This window comes from Hemicordylus capensis, chromosome 2, assembly GCF_027244095.1.
Source record: "Hemicordylus capensis ecotype Gifberg chromosome 2, rHemCap1.1.pri, whole genome shotgun sequence".
Classification (NCBI taxonomy): Eukaryota; Metazoa; Chordata; class Lepidosauria; order Squamata; family Cordylidae; genus Hemicordylus; species Hemicordylus capensis.
The window spans coordinates 366010987-366029656 of record NC_069658.1 but is presented as its reverse complement, the minus strand read 5'-3'; the positions used below and the strand labels follow the sequence as shown (position 1 = coordinate 366029656).

The following is an 18670-nucleotide window of genomic DNA, read 5'->3' as shown; positions in this document are numbered from 1 at the left end:
CCAGGAAACAAGCCTATTTTCTATTGCCACACAAGCCTATAAGGATCTTATAGGCTGTGTTGAACTTCCTTTTCCAGTTTCTCTTTCTCATATGCATGTATTTTCCCTATCTTTCACTGAAGAAGTCAGAGCTGAAGAGCCCCTTTTTGTCAGTTGGTTCAGTAGCACCTCATAGTAGCATATTTGCTCAACCAAAACAAGGCTTTTATGTTGGAGATAGGGGCAGCCAACTACAGAAGTATGTTCCATACATTCATGAAAAAGTGCAGACTACCTTTGCTCCAAACTTCCTATAAATTTCTTTCTTCCTCTTTCCCATGATCTTCACGATCTGTTGTTACTTGCTCCTAAAATCTCTTTATCCCCCTCTAACCACTCCATTGAGGGGAAAAGCCTCTCTGAGGACCTCCTTTCCTATCCTTCCTTCTCCTCCTCTTACTGGTAACTTCGGCCTATTCCCCCACAGCTCAGCAACCAACAGTGGCTAAACATAACTTTTCAAATTCCCTCCTTTGCCTATCCCCTCCTGCCTGACCACCAGTCTCAGTCAGTGATTCACAACTAATATTGTCAATCTGAACCTTCCCTCCTCAGTCTTCTCCAGAAATCCCTCAACCATTCAAGTCCCCTCTCTAGGACTTCACTCATTTCATGTCTCTTCTTAGATGCCCTAGCCTAGTCTTGACTATGCTCATGAGAACAGCCTCAGTGTGTCATCTTCTCTCTTATCCATCTATCCAGAGGCCTGACCAGAATGACCTCATTTTCTGAAGTATAGTAGGAGACAATAAGGACCAGGACCTTCTGTGCTATGGTTCCTTACTGCTGAAACCTGGCTCCATTCAAAAAATCAGTACTGTTTTCTTCATTTTTAATATCCCCTGCTAACTGAGCAAAGAGGCACCTTTTAAAAGTGGTGATTCTCTTCACTGAGCAGAGGGAGAGCAACTGGCCCTATCCAGCCCTAGTACAGCATCCCTCCAATGGCTGTTGCTGGTGTCTATCTTATGTTTCTTTTTTAGATTGCGAGCCCTTTGCGGACAGGAATCCATCTTTATTTATCTATGTAAACCACTTTGGGAACTTTTGTTGAAAAGCAGTATATTTACAATACGAATCTGACAACTATTTATATACCGCTTTTCAGCAGAAGTCCCCAAAGTGTTTTACATAGATATAAATAAACAAACAAGCAAACAAAATGGATCTCTGTCCCCAGACAGCTCACAATCTAAAAAAAAACCCCATAAGATAAACACCAGCAACAGCCACTGGAGGGATGGTGCTATGCTGGGGATGGACAGGGCCAGTTGCAATCCCCTGCTCATTAGAGAATCACCACTTTTTAACAGGTGCCTCTTTGCTCAGTTAGCAGGGGACTATTTGTCATATTCATTATTGTATCCGTAATAGGAGCCACCGTTACTAATGTTTTCCTGTCATATTTTGTTTGTATTACTTATTCTTTTATTGCAATTTTGTAAGTCACCTCATGAATCAGTTTTGATTAGAAGACAAACTTCTTGTACAGATTTCCAATATAATTTAAGTATATGAAACACTGAACATTCTAAAGCACTAAAAATATGCTATTTATTAAAGGGGTTCTATGTATTAAAGGGGTTAAATATATGCTATGTATTAAAGGGGTTTCTCTCACACACTCACACACACACACCTTGGAGAGGGTCAAGAGGAAAGATTTTAATAGCAAGTCCTTATTTTTCTAGCTGTAGAGATCACACAGCTAAAAAAGTATATCAGCAATTTATGTATTACAACAAATGATCTCACCAGCTTGGTGAGCAGCATGCCAAGTCTGGAGTCCAATGCATAATCATTTTCACAGCAATTTGCCAAAGCCTAGGAAATATCCTGAAAATGCCGGATACGCTTATATGTTCCTGCTGTCCTAACACAGTAGCTCTGTACATTAAAACAGTTGCTATTTCAACATTTTGAAAATGAGCCATTATCACAGTGGTTTGATTGCCATGGTATCACATGTATTTATGGATAGGTAGAGTTCTGTGCTGTGTATCTGGTTGGTCAGCACTGAATACCGAGTAGAAGCCCATGGGCAATAATTTCATCAAATACCTTGGACAGTCTCCAAGGATTTGGAAACTGAGTCCCCCCCCCGCCACCAAGAGACCTCCTCCATACCTATAGATTAAACTGCAAGATAAATATGTGTTTAACTCTCATATGTAAATCAGTGGGGCTTGCTTTATTATGGCTAGAATTGACCCAAACAGTCCCACTCCTGCTTTCACACTGCTGCTGAACCAACAGTCATTCTATTCTGATTCAGTTTTATCTTTAAAAATGCAGTTTTATTGCTGCTCCTGCAGTGATCATGATGAGAGAAATGGTTAACCAGTACTCTTGAGGAGTACTGGTTAACAGGCTGGCCATTTAAAGATCCAAAAACTTACTGTCCTTCCTGGCTATAAACTAGTTGCAACATTAGAAAAGACCAATGTGATTTGCAGAACAGTATTTTCTTCTTGCCCAGCCTCACTTCTAGAAAATGTCCAAAGTGAGAGGCTTTCAAAATCAGTTATGTTATGTAATGTCAAATTAATCTAATTAAGACATCCAGAAATGTTGTATTTAGCATTGCTTCTTGCATGTTTCTTTAAACCTGTGTGGCACACATAATATAGATATTAAAGGCTTGCTGGTTATTTAAAAATAATGACATGTTACATTGGATTCAGAAACACTGGGGCTCGCTTGAAGTGCTACAATTATCACTGAAGATGCCCAGCCAGTTGTTTGTTCTGTGGCCTTTGTATTTATTCCACTGTCCCTCCAAACTACAAATAAATCATGGATGGTTCCTCCTCAGCAAAAGCAGAGAGAGAAAGAGACTTTGCAGGACTGGATGGCCAGCGGCCTCACTGAAACCGTTTTGCTGCAAAACTTGCCAGAACCAACGTGTTTAATAATGAGCAGCCCTTCTTAATATATCAGATTAGAAGAAAAAATCCATATGCCCAAAGTAAGCTACTGCTGTGCTAGATACAAAGAAACAAGTCCATCCTCCTGTCCACTGGCAGATCTTCTTTACCTTTATTCAATCTAAACACTGCCATGAAAAATTATCAGGACTTAACTGGGAAGAAAGAAATAAAACAGCAGCAGCAGCTACTGAACAATATCTACTGTTAACTTTTTCCTCAACAAGTCAGTGGATTGCAGAAACCTGCATAAAGTTCCTTTGTTCAACTTATTCATGGTTTTATGACAACACACCTTGTCCATATATTTCCATCATCTACATGGTGGAAGGTTATAAAATAAAGCCCGGACAACAACCATGCCTCCTCAACTTCCTTAACAGCGAAATAAACTGGGAAATAGGAACATGTAAATCCAGTTAATTAAAAAGAAAGCTGTCTTTGTTTTTTAGAGCTTGCAAGAGATAGGCCAGCTCAGTGTGATCATACTGATTTTTACTATGGCTACTTAATATTTAACATCACAGAATGAGGTGCTGCTGTTTTTCTCTTACCTTCTACCCAAGAAGTTTGATTTGGTGCACTTTGCAGCTGCAACTCTGAAGTACAAGTCTGCATGAAAAGAGAAATATCTCCCACCTCAGATGAACAATAGTTCAGCAAATAGTTCCAGACATTCCTCACAAGAGCTCTTGATCTGGTGAGACATTGCTACTTTAAGAATCCTATTCTCTCCCAGCTCACACAAAGCTTCTCAAGTTCCATTTTCTGTTTCTGCCAAGACAGCACTGAATTGTATTACTGAAAACCTATACCCTGGCTTCCGGATTTCTTGACTTTTTACTTTGATCATTTGAGAAGTGTTGATTGCACAATCACCTATTGGTTAGAACAGAATCTCAGAAGTCACTTTGGTCACTCCTCTCCTTGAAAACAACAACAAAAGTCAGATAATTGTGATGAAAAAGTGTTTGGGGGGCTGTTAAGTTGCTACTTCTTCTACTCAGTAAAAACAGGAGTGGGTCTCAAGTTCATGCACTCATCCCTCTGGCCCCCTTTACCATGTATGTACCTGCCATTATATGAACATGCCATTATATGAACATGGGATTTCCCTGACCATGCCATTTCCCTGACCATTTCCCTGACCATGCCATTATATGAACATGGGATTTCCCTGACCCAGCAATATAAAAACTCCTCCTGCTTTCATTGTGCATAGAGATGGGGAGTGGGAACAAGTATAATCTGAAAAAGCTCATTGTGGGCAATAAAAGTTCTGAAGTAATTTAGGATTCCTGCCATAAAACCTTTATGAGATCTTGGGCAGAGCTACTAAATACTGAATATGTAAGAACAGCAGCACACAGTAAGCTCCTTCCATTAACCCAGCTGTTTATTTCTTACAACTCACTGAAAAGTACCTCCCCACCCTCGCCAAAAAAAAAAAAAAAAATAGATTGGCGACACTGCAAATCCACTTATTGGACTGTTCAAGCCCCTGATTACAGCACAGAGGCTCAGCCATTCATACAGACTTCTACTGCAACAGTGAAGCTGTTTCCTCCAGTTCTCACAAGTTCCTTTTCTAATTGAGGCCTTCTGGGTTTGCCTCTTAAAGAGGTAGCACACAACACTGAAGGCCCTTCCATGTGCAGGAGAGGTGGAGTGGTTGTGGTCTATAAGAATAATATCTCCCTTACCAGAATCCCTGTCGAAGCATCTGACCATATTGAATATGTGCTTAAGTTTGAGGACGAGGGATAGACTGATTGGTGTACCGATCATATCACTGACCAACAGAGTCCCTAGGCTGACAGACTAGGCTTGTCAGCTTGGCATTGGAGTCCCCCAGGCTTGTGGTGGTGGGGGACTAATGTTCACTTCAGGACCAATCTGCCTGGGGTGGCTCAGGAGTCCATAGCAGCCATGACAACTATGGGCCTATCCCAAGTGTTCTACTGGGTAGACCAGTCCTCTGAGGCAGGCATATGCCCAAAGTCCAGAGTGGAGGGCTGGTCTACCCCACCAATATCAATTGGTAGACTAGCTGTCCCTAGGGAAAAGCTACTGTATTTGAGACCAAGTGCTCCCACCATTTAAGCATGGGAGTATTCAGCAAGCCCATTAAAGGGGAAGTGTGTGCACCCAGCAAGAAAGCTCCCCCCCACCCCCCACACAGCAATTACTAGATATTTTATGAATTTATTTTCAGCAGGGCTCTTTCACTGAAGACTGAGCATTTCCCTCTGCAGTGCTAGAAGGATACATCCACCTTAATTGTTTCAAGTAGGAAACAGGCATGCCACTCCCCCAAGCCCAGTACAAACAGTGGTGTTCTTATCCCTGGACTTCAGGGCCAAAGTCCAGAGCCTCCACACCAGCTTGGGTCCCCCAAATCCTCTTTAGTCTGTCCTGGGTGGTGTGGTCGCTGCTGGCCCGCATTGCAGTACATTGTGTGTGATTATGACCTGTGCTGGGTACTTTAGAGACAGAGGGGGAAGTGGGGGTCACACATGTGTGTCATGTGTGTCATGGTGTATATGTGTGTGGGGGGATGATCCTTAACTTGCATTCATGGAGAGGGGCCTCCAGCAGGCAGGGGGGGCCCTCCAAAGGCCTTTGGGTCCAGCCTCGAAAATTACCTAGGTGCACCTTTGAGTACACACACTCATGTTTCACCTAGCATGTGGGGGTGAACCACTGCTACAAGATCATGGCTTGGGTGGGTTTGTTAAAGAAATTATGGGTTTTTCTTTTCTAGTATCAGGGGGAAAACACTTACTCTCTGATATAGCTTCCCACCTGCAATATAGGTAAATTTTCCTTTGTCCTGGTTTTCTCTCCTTATCTTTAAATAAAGCTGCTTAAAACACAGAATTCCCATTCCACAAGGCATATTTAGAAAGATGGCTTTAATTCTGGATCAAACTAATTCCCAGTCACTTCAGCTTAATTTTTCTCTTATCACTGAGAACCAACTGCATATAAGGCATAATATCTTCAGTGACTAATTCTACTGGAATTTATGTACATCAAAAACTGTGAATTGCCATTATCTGAAATTATTATTTTTTAAATACAGTACTACATTTTTATAGACATAATACAGATGTAACACTGTATGTAGAGACAAGGAACTGTAAACATACAGAGAGATTACAGCTAGAAAGAGAAAAGGAGTAATTATATGGTACGAAGGAGTCAGAAAAATATGATCACCAAGGATAACATTAATTCAGCCAAAAGAAAACAGGTTTCATAGTTGGCTAGAGAGCATAAATTTAATTCTCAACATGTACCATACATATGATATAAAAAGCTTCAGGTTTGGTCAGATCTTTAGAGAGTCAGGTTGAGTGGACAAGTTTCTTCCTTTACAATTATTCACACACACCAAATAAACCAAAAAATAACCCATTCCAGTAACCATAATGTAACATTACTTTAACATAATAATTTAACACAAGTACTTTCACTTATATAATACAGGATGATTTATGTATACATAAGCTGCAAATAGTGCTATTTAAGGAAAGGGGGGAAATGTTTTTAAATATCTCCATTATGCTACAGTTTTATTATTCTGTAAGCTTATATTTCAGTCAACTGACCTACTAAAGTCAACACTGGATCTTCTCAAATACTCTAAGTTAATATCATGGCAGTTCCACCCATGTCCCCAGTTGTTATAGCTTCATTCCCCACCCCCACCCCCACTTTTGTTTCATTGGATGTTTGCATCACATCATCTTCCCCATCTTGTTTTCCATGGATGGGCCCCAACTCTAGATCTGTAATGTTACTCTTTTAAGCCTGTTCCCTCATTTTCACCAAATAATGAAAGTAATAAAATGTTTTGTACAGAAAAGTAAGTTCTATATTTAAAACAAGTGGACCTCTTAACAAGAAAAAACAAACACAAAATCTGACGTTTGTCAGTAAGTATGACTTCCCTTCATTTTGTGTTTTTGCTCCTAAATTGTTTTACTCTTTGAAAATAAATTGCCTAAATTCCTTGTGTTACAAACAAACTATCTGCCTTCTCAAACAAAGCAGACACAGGCATACTTATTCACTCACTCACTCCGCGCCTTATTCTTGGAAGCAATGACAGTTTTCTGGTCTAGAAGACAGCAAGAGGACAAGAATTCAGAGTACTACGCACATAAAAAGCATCTCATGGACAAATGCAAGTCCATTGTCTCACTGTTCAAAGAAAGGCACAAATAGAACTTTTTTTTCTAGGCATATCAACATTTTCAGTCTTTGTGCTGTAAAAACTGGTTAGTTTGTCCACAGATAAGCCTTCAAAATATGCTGATATGTATTACCAAACAGGCAAGTAATTGGTTTCATGATTTTATACTTTTATATTTTAATTCAAAGGATGCATTTACTTGGACTGATTTAACAGAACTGGAATATTTAAGAGAGGCCCAGATTTTTCAACAAGATATCAGTTTTTCCCTTCGTTCGTCTCCTCTGTAAAAAGACATGATTAATTAGTTTCTGTGCCACAGAGTTGCATCCAATCTACTGATAGCCTCTGAAAGATACTTATTATTTTATTTATTTTATTTATTACATTTGTACACCGCCCCAAACTTTCATCTCTGGGCGGTTAACAATAGTATAAAACAAGTTAAAATACATACAAAAACCTAAAACAACTCAACAATTTAAAAATCAACCATGAATTAAAACCTTATAATTTAAAGAACAGAAAAGGCTTGGGTGAAGAGGTGGGTTTTCAAATGCTTTCTAAAAATTGTCAGAGATGGGGAGGATCGTATCTCAGCAGGGAGCGCATTCCACAGTCTCGGGGCAGCAACCGAGAAAGCTCGTCTCCGTGTAGCCACCAGCCGAGCTGGCGGCAACTGGAGACAGACCTCTCTAGACGACCTCAATGGGCGGTGGGGATCATAATGAAGAAGACGTTCTCTTAGATACCCAGGGCCTAAGCCATTTAGGGCTTTATAAGTTATGACAAGAACTTTGTATTTTGCCCGGAAACCTATCGGCAGCCAGTGTAACTCTATCAACAAAGGAGTGATGTGGTCTCTCCAAGATGACCCAGAGACCAACCTGGCTGCCATGTTCTGTACCAACTAAAGCTTCCAGATTATGTATAAAGGCAGCCCCACATAGAGCGCATTGCAGAAGTCAAGTCTGGGGGTTACCAACAGATGTACCACTGTTTTGAGGTCATTCATCTCAAGAAATGGACGCAGCTGGCGTATCAGCCAAAGCTGATAGAAAGCACCCCTGGCCACCGTCTCAACCTGAGAAACCAGGGAGAGGTGTGGATCCAGAAGTATTCCCAGACTGCGAACCTGTTCCTTTTGGGGAAGTGTGACCCCATCCAGAACAGGGAGAACAAAATCGTCTGTAGAGTTCTGACCTTGCACAATAAGTACCTCCGTCTTATCTGGATTCAGTTTCAGTTTATTCGCCTTCATCCAGCCCATTACTGCTTCCAGGCAAGCATTTAGGGAAGTTATGCCATCTCCTGAAGAGGTTGACATGGAGAAGTAGATTTGGGTGTCATCAGCATACTGATAACACCCTTCACCAAATCCCCTGATGATCTCTCCCAGCAGTTTCATGTAGATGTTAAAAAGCATTGGAGAGAGTATGGAGCCTTGAGAGACATCATACTTAAGCTCAGATTTTGAATAGCAACAGTCTCCAATCGACACCATCTGGAATCTGTCCGAGAGGTAGGGCGGAACCACTGTAAAACAGTGCCCCCCACCCCCAGCACCCTCAGACGTTCCAGAAGGTTACTATGGTCTATAGTATCAAAAGCTGCCAAGAAATCCAAAAGGACCAACAGAGTCACACTTCCTCTATTAATTCCCAATTGGAGATCATCCATCAGGCCGACCAAGGCAGTTTCCACCCCATAGCCCGCCCGAAAACCAGTTTGAAATGGGTCTAGATAATCAGTTTCCTCCAAGAAATGGAGCCTGGAGCTGAGAGGCTACCACCTTCTCAATTACCTTGCCCAGGCATGGGAGGTTGGAAACAGGCCTATAGTTGCTCAACTCTGAGGGATCTAATGCAGGCTTTTTAAGAAGGGGTCTAATAATTGTCTCCTTCAGACAAGGAGGCATCCTGCCCTCCCTCAGAGAAGCATTTATGATTTCTACCAGGCCTCCTACAACAGCCTCCCTGCTAGATAGAACAAGCCATGTTGGACAAGGGTCAAGAGAACAAGTGGTAGGCCTCACCACTCCAAGCAGCTTGTCCACGTCCTCAGGAGTCACAAACTGAAACCGATCCAGTCGAACCACCTAAGAGGAGTTGTCGGACACCTCCAATTCAGACATCGAATTAATTGTGGAATCTCCATCTAAGTTGGCCCGAATCAGAGAGATTTTATCTGCAAAAAACTCTTTAAACACATCGCAGCGGGTAACTGATGGCTCCAAATTCTGATTCAAGGAAGTGGGGGCACTTACTAGCTCCCTCACAAGCCTGAACAACTCTGCTGGATGTGAACTCGCAGATGCAATACAGGCACGTATCGCCTGAGCATAGATCTTTGTGCTCTATGTTGTAATATGTCGGATTCAAGTAGAGTCTTTCTCCACTTGCGCTCCAGTCGCCTACCTTGCCGCTTCTGCCCCTGTAGATCTTCCGTATACCAAGGGGCCTGTTTTGAAGCGGGTCAGAGGGGACGCTTATGAGCAATTGTGCCTACTGCCCTGGTGAGCATGTTATTCCAGTTTTGCACCAGGGCATCAACAGGATCACCGGCAGAGCCAACATTAAATCCCTCCAAGGCTTCTTGGAATCCTATTGGATCCAATAACCTCTTTGGGCGGACCATTCTTATAGGCCCCTCGCCCCTGCAGAAATGGAAAGTGGTTGTAAGCCTAACCTTAACCAGATGGTGGTCCGTCCATGACAATGGGGAAATCACAGGAGTCCCCACCCACGGAACACCACCATGATCAGAGTAAAAGACCAAATCACGTGTGTGACCTGCAATGTGTGTCAGTCCGGAAACCACTTGGGATAGGCCCATAGTTGTCATGGCCGCTATGAACTCCTGAGCTGCCCCATACAAATTGGTGCCGAAGTGAACATTGAAGTCCTCCAGCACCAAAAGTCTGTGAGACTCCAGTGCAAGTTCCACAACCAAGTCCGTGAGCTCAGTAAGGGATTCTATCAGGCAGCGGGGTGATCGGTACACCAACAGAAGTCCCAGTCTATCCCAGGTCCCCAAACTTAGGTACACACATTCAATATGGTGTGTAAGAGTAATACACCCTACAAAAATGTGCACGACTGTATTCACATGGTTGGCCCTGTATAGGTTGATACTTTGGGAGAGGCTCTGTGGTCGGATCTCACTGAGGGGCTACGGCAGACGCGAAATGTGCCTTTGGTCTATCCAATCTGGTTGTATAGTCCCCCTGAGGTTTTGCTGGATGGTTCGGTGGGGGGCCCTTTTTGGAAGTCCGACGCTGTGTTAAAATCTCTGGCGTTAGAACGGTTATCAGCGGATTCTGGGTTTTGTAGGATCTATACAGACGGTTCCAGGGCCATCCAGGGAGATAGGGTGTCTGCGGCATTTGTTGTTCCCAGTTTGGACGTGAGGAGGGGATATCGGTTGACTGGGGGTGTCAGTATTATGACGGCAGAACTCACCGCAATCCTCTTAGCTCTGGAATGGATCCAGGGAATGCCCCCTGGGAGGTATATGATTTTGTCAGACTCTATGTCCGGTTTGCAGGCTATTCAAGGGGGTGCTTTTTTGAATAAATCCCCCGTTGTATCTGAGATCTGGATCCTGAGTAACTTACTCCATTTGGGGGGTTTTTTCATCCGGTTTCGTTGGGTACGGTCCCATGTTTGGATCTTTGGTAATGAACTTGCGGATGTGGGGGCAAAGGAGTCTTTGGACCGCCCGGATGTGGATTGCAGAATCCCATTTAATGGCATGGAGGTTAGGTCTTGGGTACGGTCAGAATTGTGGAAGGTCTGGCAGGCGGATTGGGATGTGGACTCCACGGGTCGAAGGGTTTATGCTTTCTGCCCGAAGTTGGATGATTTTAGCTTGTTTGGTGTCTTGGGTAGGTCCCGGCAAGTCTCTTTGTTCAGGGTGCTGTCGGGTCACTGCTCGACTGGGGATAGGTTGTTCCTTCTTGGAAAATCAGGGGATGATCTGTGCCAGTTTTGTGGGGTTTCTGAAACTGTGGACCATCTTTTATGGGATTGTATCCATTTTAGTGATGATCGTGTTGGTTTTCTCCACTCTCTTCATTCCGCTGGTTTTAGCGGTAGGTCTATCCGAGAATTGTTTTTGGATCAACGAGGTTGGAAACAGGCAGTCTCACTTTTATGGAATTTTCTCAAGTTGTCGCGTTTATCTGAACGTTTATAATTCTTTATTGATTCAACCACTAGAGCTCTTTTATCGGTCTTCCAGTAGGTGGCGTTAGTGGGATCATATGGTCCTGGTACGCCATTACCATCCACAGGAAGAAGAAGAAGAAGAGGCTCTGTGGTCACCAGGAGTCAACACCGACCCAAAGGCACAACTTTACTTTAACTCTTCATCACCACATGCACAACTTTCTGCTGCCTGACCCACCACTTTTCACATGATCCCACTACTCACTCCCTTTTTCTTTCCTAGCCAGCCTATCCACACTACCTTCTCTGAGTTGAGGCTTTGAACTGTGTCTGACAGTCGTCCTCCTTTTTGGCCTAGCATAATGTCCAGTCTGAGGTTGAAAAGGCAGTGATGCCTAGATCCAGTGGTAGGCAAGGCAAGGCAAAGCAGAAAGGATTATAGGCCTTTGTGATATGGTACAGAACAAGGAGAGTGGCTCTCTAGCAGCAGAGCATGAACACCAAAGGGCTGACTTCATCTGTGTTTACTATTTAAGGGAGAAGTTCAACACCTTTATTACTGCACAAAACGCAACACCATCCTGTCACATTATCCCTTCTATCATGAGAGAAAGCACCAATTTGAATTTGTACATGACACAACCTCCTGAGTCTGAATCACTGCCAAATGCAAGCGGAATCATAAGGCTGTTCATGAAGAGCTAGTATACCAAGGAGAAGACTTTTTGCCTAATATTCTACCCCACCCTGCCACCTCTTCTAATTTTCTATTTGCAAAGACCATTTGGGGTTGGTTTAGTTTGTGTGGGTGTGCGTGTTTTGTTTTGTTCTTTTTAACACAGATGAACATTCAGACATGTAATTGGTCACCTGTCATCAGAAGTGATACTGTGCCAGGATGTTTATACCATATGAATTGATCTGAATTTACATATCAATTCAGATTTATCCATGACTATTTAGCAAGGCGATGATTAAAAACGAATTTGATTCTAGACTTCCAAACAAGTCACTGGGCTTTAGGAGCTTGAGAGAGAGAAGGGGATAGATGGCAGTGACTAACATGACTGTAAATCAACAGCCCAATAATTTCACTGCATGTATTCTCCTGGTGAATAGGGCAGATTTGCCATTTGGTGGCCATTTATACATTAATTATAGGGTGTAATATTATGGAGAGACAGATGTTTGTAAATCATACTGTTGTAGACACTAACCATACAACTAGATCAGGGGTTCCCAACCTGTGGTCCTCCAGATGTTGCTAAACTACAACTCCCACCATCCCCAGCTACAATTTACTGTGGCTGGGGATGATGGGAGCTATAGTTTAGCAAATTCTGGAGGACCATAGGATGGGATTGGGAACCCCTGAACTAGATGAAATAGGAGTGTTTGTATACAGCAAAAAGCTTGGCCAGATACTATAGACAAGTAGACTTCCATACAGTTGCAACTGCCCCCTAGTAAGTTTAAAAGCAACCACTATGTCGCAAACATTGATCTAAATGTACCCAAATAATGTGACCATTCCCTGAGCAGTAGAAATTGTTTAGAAGATTTTACTGTGCAACCGCGTTTACATTTTTTAAATTTATACCATTCATTCTTCCCATGGTTCATAAAGATGCATCACAAAGGGGCATCTCAGTATTGCTACTTTCTTGGCTTCTCATAAACTTTGCCTGTTGTTCACTAAAGATCTGCCAAATATAAAAATAACGCTCTGTCCATGCCAGTCTCTTTCCCTTGAACAGCAAGCACAGCCAGACAGATAAAAGTGTGGAGACATTTTAAACAAAGCCAAGTTAGCTATTTATAAATGTCTTTGGTTGAGCCAATGTATGGCTCTCTTGCTTCTTCCAGGTTCCTAGGCTCAGTCTCCTAGCACAAGTTTAAAAAATGTGTCACATTCATTTAAGAGACGGTCACAGGCAGATTCTCCAGGACTAGTAGCATTGCCCTATTATGACTCTATTATCTTAGGGCCTGACAAACCCCAGGAGCCAGCTTAGCATTGCACCTAGAAATTTAATTTCCCCTCAGGAAAAGGGAAAATTTAAAAATGAATTGAGAGTGTGTGTGTTGGGGGTGGAGGGAGGAGAAAGAAATTATTATACACACAAAGACATACATACCCATGCTTGGCAGCCACTGTTCGCATGTGAGACGAAAGTTTGGGTGGTATAGAAGTTTAATAAATAAATAAAATAATTTTAATAAACAAATGTGTGATGCTTTGGTTTGGTTTGGTTTTAAAACTTTTTATTCTGTGGCTTCCAAGCATGTGGAGCTAAAGTTTTGTGTTGGTTTTTTTAGAAAATAGTGTTTTACAAATGCAAACAATATGCATTGTTTGTCTGCATATGCAGTCAAAGAGTGATGTAAGGTGTTTGTGAAATACATTCCAGTCATTCATAAGTCACAGATGAGACAACTGAAAACCCAAGTGCTGAAAAATTAGTCTGCACCTCAATCCAAGGAAAATTGGTCAAGGTCTGTTATTAACGTCTGGCTCTGTTATTTAAGGAAGGGGCAGTAGCTTAAAGGTAAATCACATGTTTTGCATGTAGAAGGTTCCAGAGTCAACATCTCCAGGTAGGGCTGGGAAAGGGCCCACTTTTTGAAAGTTTGCTGGAGGGCAGTTGCCAGGCAATCAAGACAACACTGAGCTAGATGGGTCAATGGTATGACTATGTATAAGATGGATAAGTGGTCTGACTCAGTATATATAGATGTATTACCATGGTCCTAGCTTCTTATGGCTGAAGGAAGATATTCCCGCAACTAGAATGAAAGTTGGGTTTGTCTGGCTTGGTTGTTAAAAACAAACAAACCACACTCACACACTTGAGAAATATGAGAATAGTTTGATATTGACAATGTATCTACAAAAGCAACCATAGCAAAGAAACATAGAAAGTAGCCTATACTGAGTCAGTTCATTGGTTCTTCAATTACTATCAACAAAAAAATCCAAAATGTGGTTTACAAAGAGAGAGAAAAAACATGAGGGTGGTTCTGTGTCCCTGGCTTACACACAAAAGTAGATACCAGCAACAGTCATTGAAGGAATGATGTTATGCTGGGGTTGAATAAGACCAATTTCTCCACCCCATCCCACTGCTAAATATAAGAGAATCGCCATTTTTAAAGGGTATCTCTTTTGTCCCTCTAGCTCATTATTGCATAATGAATGGCAGCAACTCTCCAGAGTTTCAAGTTTTTCTCCTTACCCTACCTGAACATGTCAAAGACTTGATGGGGAATTGTCTAATATAGCTCATCAATAATCAATAAGTATAAACAAATTTATTCAAGCTTTTAGCAAAATCAGACAGGCCAGAATGAAGTTGTTATGCCAGCCAAGAATGTGAGGCTTTCAGCCAAGAGATAGCAAATACAAAAGGATGCCTGTAGGAACCAGACAGCACCTCAGCTAGTTGGCACCTTATGAATACACTGTCTATAAAGGCAAAGTGCAATAAGAAGTAAATGCAGTATTTGCCAAGTTTGACTGGCAAAGTGTGAATACATTTATTTTTATGACAAAGATATGTATGTAGAGTTTGTCTGATTTGTTTTTGATTTGCTTGCTGGTTTGTAACCTATATAACTGAAGAGCAAAAAACCTTTGGTGCTCAGTGCACACCAAATTCTTGATGTGTGCTGTGACTTCATGATCACGAATAAAGACTAATCACACACATCCTTCTTGTTCTACAATTTCTGGCAAACCTTTGTTGGACAGCAAGCCTTTTTGCGGGAACTTGGTCAATCCTTTTGGATCAGTACTGGATCAGGAAGGGAAGGCAAGGCTCTAGAGAAATCCCCGCTACAGACTGAAACTAAGACTTTCTGCATGCAAAGCATGCTCTCTGCTACTGAGCTACAGTCCTTTTCCAGAGGGGAATGAGATGGGGAAGTGGAAATTTTTAAAACTTTTCATTTGGTATACACATGGACAGAAACATCATCCCAGTTATATTTTCATTCTACCACAACATTATTTAGGGTTTAGCAACTCTCCACCAAAGCTTACTGTCTAATTTTCTTATACCTATTCACCGACATTAAGGCAAGATGGAGAGGATATGGAGGGAACAGCAGCAAAGTTCAAAGGACTTTCCCCACCTGCTCAGACCAGTAGTCTCTTCTCCAGATATTTCAACAATGCTGAAGAATAAAGGGAAGAATTTAGCAACATGTAGTAACTATTTCAATGCCAATATCTGAAATTTGGAAATGTTTAAAGGAACAGAAGGTCAGACACAAAAGTGTGAAAGCTGTAGTATAGACAAGCTTTAGAGCTTCTTTTCAGCAACCTTTCTTAGATGTATACGTTAAAAGTATGGATGTATGAGGCGGCTCAAATCGAGCCAGCCCAGTTCGGACTGAAAAGCTTGAACTGGACCAGCCCACAGTTCAAAGAACTGGCTTGCAGACCAGCTTGGGTATATGTGTAAAGCGGAATCCTTGAGGATTACCCTTTACAAGTAAAGGGGCATCTCTAACCTAAACTTCCCCAAAAGCACAGTGGGGGAGGAGTAAAAGCAGCCTAGGTACCTTCAGTGGAGACCATAAGATAGGTGGCATAGACAAGTGACAGCCAAGCATTGGAGGCAGCAGTAGGTGGTGGAGGGGCTTCCGCAAGCCCCCGATGACATCCCAACTGACAGCCTGGACCAGCTGCAGCCCAATTCAGGCCTCTGCACACATGAAGGGACTCCACGTGTGCAGACCTTCATGTGTGCAGAAGCCATTTGCATCACCATGAGATTTGGGTGGTGGTGCAAATGGCCTCTGCACACAGGCAGACATCACAAGAATGGCCTGTGCATGTGTGCAGAGGCCCGAACTGGGCTGCAGCCAGCCCAGGCTATCGTTTGGGAGGCTGGTGGGGGTCTTGGAGGAACCCCGCCACCGCCTCTGATGCTTCACCACCACCTCGCTGCCCACCTATTCCATGGACTCCGCTAAAGGTAAAGAAGCCACTTTCTCTCACTCCCTTGCACCTTTAGGGAAGCTTAGGTTAGGGATGCCCCTTTACTTGTAAAAGGGAATCCTCAACACTTTACAATTATAACCAAGCCAATCTGCGAGTTGGCTTGGCATAGGCGGATTACCGCAGAGGCAATAGAGACAGTTGCCTACGGTGGCAAATCCGGGAGGAACGGCAAAATCTTGGGGCAGGGGAATGTTTTATTTTTTTAAAAAAAAGTTGTTGTTGAACTTTTAAAAGTTACCAAGGGCCAAAACAGGCTGTGTCGGGGGCGTGCACTCATTTTGGAGGGAGGAGGAGAGCTGGAAAGAGCTTTCCCTCGCTGTTGCTCCACATGCCCTGGCAGGCAGTGGACAGGTGCTGCTTTAAGGCAAAATGGGGGACTTCCTCCCCCAACATACACAAGCCTCCTCGCTGCAGCTGCTGCCACCCAATTCCGTGGTGCAGGAAGCAGCATTTTAATGTAAAAGGGCATGGGGGACTTTCCCTTCCTTCCCCGCTCCCCTCAACAGCTATGAATCACTGGCACTGCCCCCCATCCCTCCGCTGAGGCGGAGTTTAGAAGACAAATGAGAAGACTTCCTTTCTCCTCGCTACCCCTTCCCTCTTCGCTGCGGTGGGTAGGAGGAGGAAAATATTTGGCCACCTACGGGCAGCAAAAGGCTTAATCTGCCCCTGTGGCTTGGATAGGTTCAAGGCCCGGCTCGATGGAAACCAGAACTGAGTCAGCCCAACTGATTCCATGAACATCCCTAATTAAATGGAGGGGGGGGGTATCATTATGAAGTCAAATATTTGTTGATATTTCTATTATTGAACATTTCCACAATTCTTTTACACCCTATTTTTCCTTTTGCTGAAGCTGGCCCCCAGCATCTCCTTTATAACTGTAATGTGCATGCCCCATTGAAATTAATAGATGTTCTACAGTGCTGGTGGACTGTACTGAGGAAGAGTAATGAATCACAGTAGCCTGTTTACCCTGAAGTGTGTTTTTTGATATATGAATCATTGCCTTATGGGAAGATTACAGTGAGTTTGTACCAAGAACATTCAGCAGCGATTTGTGTTTCATCTTCTCACAGCAACATTGTCAGGATTGCTCTGCTTGCTTCTCATTTGAAATGTTGAACTGTGTAATTAAGTCTCTTCCTAACCATGTGTGGCTTTATTACATTATAATAATGCTGATTAGAAGGAATTTTGACAACTCAAAAGCAATAAATAAGTACAAGAACTTAAACACAAATTTTCTCTGACATGTACAAAGAATGTGCTTGTTTATCTGGAAACAGTGTCTAGTATCATGTTTCTGAAGAAAGTCCTCTGAAAAGGAAACCAGAATCTGCTGAAACAGTGAAATTCATTATTATATTAAAAGGCAACCAGAATTTCAACACTACTGTACCAAATGTCTACTATTGTTAACCTTGTTATCTTGTCCTTCCTTTAAAGGATGCACTACATGGCCCTTAAAAAAAAATCCTCATAACAATCTTGTAAAATAAATAGGTTAAGTTGAGAGATATTGGGCAGTTTCACACAACGACTGGCCAGTCTATAAGTGGGGGAAATGTTGGAGATACATTGGGAATGGAGAATGCACACTCCCAGCTGGCATGACATCCAAAGATGCTCCCAGTTCTCCAGATTCTCTGCCCAACATTCTCCTGACCACCACTCAACTTCTGTAGCCAAGATTTGAAATCAGGCAGAAAATATAAAGAGAATGCCTGGTGGAGACTGAGCATGGAAACTAGACTTGGAGGTGCTCTTACTCCTGGACTTCCAGGTGGACCTCCAGGGCCTCCACATCCCCTCGGGGCCCCCAAATCCTCTTTAGTCTGTTCCAGCGGGTATGGTTGCCACACTGCCGGCCCACACTGCACCAGGCTGTCGAATGTGGCTGTGACATGTGCCAGGTGGCTGAACATAACCTCTACTTTACAGACAGAGTTTGGAAAGAAATATGTGGGATGTGGAATATGTTAAGTTGTGTGTTGAAATATATCTGCTATTGCATATTTGCATAAATATACCTGTTTTATATTTTTACATTCTTGTGAGTTTAGTTGCTGTTTGTGCCCTCAAGAACCCATGTGTTAAAAATACTGCATGTTTCACGGAATGTGTGTGTGTATGGGGATGATGCTCAACTTGCAGTCAGGGGGAGGGAGGGGTGTTGGGTGACTCCAAAGGCCTTTAGGTCCAGGCTCAAAAATTACCTAGGTGCTCCTCTGACTGGACTTGGCCAGATTCAGGTGTCACACCCACCAGGAGCATGCACTCTCAGTTCTCAACATATCCCCAAAATTTCCCCCATTTATAGACT

The 18670-nt window shown here is 42.7% G+C and overlaps 1 protein-coding gene across 11 annotated transcripts in view; it reads right to left on the bottom strand.

Moving 5' to 3' along the window:
- The window catches only part of HTR4 (5-hydroxytryptamine receptor 4), a 367266-nt gene that overhangs the window by 262590 nt on the left and 86006 nt on the right, over positions 1-18670 (bottom strand). The window contains exon 1 of one of the 11 annotated variants that reach the window (XM_053299685.1): positions 15471-15489. The exons of the other annotated variants lie outside the window; for them this stretch is intronic. The gene's annotated coding sequence lies outside the window, so the exon portion shown is untranslated. Of the gene's footprint in view, positions 1-15470; positions 15490-18670 lie in introns of those variants that run through there. 11 annotated transcript variants of the gene reach the window in all.